At 33.9% G+C, this 2,809-nt stretch overlaps 1 protein-coding gene across 1 annotated transcript in view; it reads right to left on the reverse strand.

The window, feature by feature from the left end:
* The window catches only part of GYG2 (glycogenin 2), a gene marked incomplete at its 5' end in the record, with an annotated part of 16,917 nt that overhangs the window by 13,669 nt on the left and 439 nt on the right, over positions 1-2,809 (reverse strand). The gene's annotated exons all lie outside the window — the stretch shown is intronic.

Below are 2,809 nucleotides of genomic sequence, written 5' to 3' on the forward strand. Positions count from 1 at the left end.
ATAGATAGATAGATAGATAGATAGATAGATAGATAGATGATAGATGATAGAAAGATAGATAGATAGATAGATAGATAGATAGATAGATAGATAGATGATAGGTAGATAGATAGATAGATAGGTAGATAGATGATATATAGATAGAGATGATGGGTGGATAGATAGATGATGGATTGGTAGATACATAGGTGGATGATAGATATCAATAGATGATAGATAGATAGATAAATAGATACATAGATACATAGACAGACGATAGATAGATGATAGATGATAGGTAGATAGATAGATAGATAAATAGATAGAGATGATGGGTGGATAGATAGATGATGGATTGGTAGATACATAGGTGGATGATAGATATCAATAGATAGATGATAGATAGATTGTAGACAGGTAGACAAGTAGACAGATGGACAGATGACAGACAGACATCTTTGCGTACCAGCCTTGAGCTCTTAAATCCACCACCCCTCACACTCCCCTCTGTCATCTGTCCATCTGTCTATCTACCTGTCTATCTACCTGTCTACAATCCATCTATCATCTATCTATCGATATCTATCATCTATCTATGTATCTATCAATCCATCATTCATCTAGCTATCCACCCATCATCTCTATCTATTATCTATCTATCATCTACCTATCCATCCATCATCTATAACTATCTATCTATCTATCTATCTATCTATCTATCTGTCTACCTACCTACCTACCTATCTATCATCTATCATCTACCCATCCATCCATCATCTATAACTATCTATCTATCTATCTACCTACCATCTTCATTTATTCATTTGTCTATTATCTATGTATCCATTCTATCTACCTACCTACCTACCTACCTATCTACAAATGTACCTACCTATCATCTATGTATCAATCTACCATCTATCTATAGACAAGTAGATAGGCAGATGGACAGATGACAGACAGACATCTTTGCATACCAGCCTTGAGCTCTTAAATCCACCGCCCCTCACACTCCCCTCTGTCATCTGTCCATCTATCTACTTGTCTATCTACGTGTCTACAATCTATCATCTATCTCTATCATCCACCTATGTATCTATCAATCCATCATCTATTTATCATGTATCTATCTGTCCATGTCTGATCTGTCATCTATATCTATCCATCCTCTATCTAGCCATCCATCATCTCTAACTAGCCATCTATCTATCTATGATCTATCTATCTTCATTTATTCATTTATCTATTATCTATGTATCCATTCTACCTACCTACCTACCTACATATGAACATATCTACACATCATCTATAATTATCTATCTTCTATCTATCTATCTATCTATCTATCTATCTATCATCTATCATCTTCATTTATTCATTTACCTATTATCTATGTATCCATTCTATCTACCTGCCTACCTACCTACCTACATATGAACATATCTACCTTCCTATCATCTATGTATCAATCTACCATCTATCTACCTGTCCATCTATTTATCATCTATCTATCCATGTCTAATCTGTCATCTATATCTATCAATCCATCACTATCTAGCCATCCATCATCTCTAACTACCCATCTATCTATCTATGATCTATCTATCTTCATTTATTCATTTATCAATCTATTATCTATGTATCCATTCTGTCTACCTACCTACCTACACATGTACATATCTACCTTCCTATCATCTATGTATCAATCTACCATCTATCTACCTATCTATCCATCTATTTATCATCTATCAATCATCATCATCATCTATTCACCATTAATCTGTCATATCTATCTACCCATTGTACCTACCTACCTATGTATCTACCTATCATCAATGTATTTATCTATCCATCCACCCATCAGTCTCTCTACCTACATATCTATCATCTATGTATCTAACTATCAATTTGTTATCCATTCATTTATTAATAGTCGCATGTCCCGATTATTTACCCATTCAACCACCTATCTATTATCTATCATTTATCTATCTATCTATCTATCTCTATCTCTCCATGTATCCACCTACCTACCTATCATCTATGTATCCATCAATCTGTTATCTGTTTATCAGAACTCATATATATCTCTATTTTTTTCACCTACTCAGCCATCGATCTACTATCTACCCACCTACCTACCCACCTACCTACCTATCCCTCTAGTTATCACTTATCCATCTAGCCGGCTATCATCCATCTACCTAATGTCTACCTACCTAACTACCTACCTATCGATGTCTCTCTCTCTCTCTCCCTCTCTCCCTTCCCCTCCGTAATCAATAAAAATATATTTTGAAAGTAAAAAATGAAGAAATGATTTAAGGGGAACCAACACAGCACTGCAAGGACTGCCCATGATTCTCTCTCATCATTCCTGTTTCTCTCTCTCTTTCTCCCCCCACTTTCTGAAATCAAATAAAGATTTATTTATTTTTATTTTTTTAAATATATTTTTTTATCTACCTATCTCTATATTTCTCTATCATCTATCCATCCATCTATTCTCTTATCTATCTATCTATCAACTCTATATTTAGCTATTAATCATCTATGTCTATGTATCTATATTTATCTATGTATCCATCCATACATCCATCCATCCATGCATCCATCTAACCATCCATACACCCACACATCCATCATCCATCCTATCTATCTATCTACCTATCTATCTATCTATCTTTCTATCTATCTAATCTATTTATGTACCTGTGTATGTATTTTTCTACCTATGTATCATCTATTTTATCTATCTATCTATCTATCTATCTATTTATCATCTATCTATCTATCCATCTATCATCTATCTATCTATCTTTATATTTAT

The sequence above is a fragment of the Myotis davidii genome, unplaced genomic scaffold, assembly GCF_000327345.1.
Source record: "Myotis davidii unplaced genomic scaffold, ASM32734v1 scaffold434, whole genome shotgun sequence".
In the NCBI taxonomy this organism is placed as follows: Eukaryota; Metazoa; Chordata; class Mammalia; order Chiroptera; family Vespertilionidae; genus Myotis; species Myotis davidii.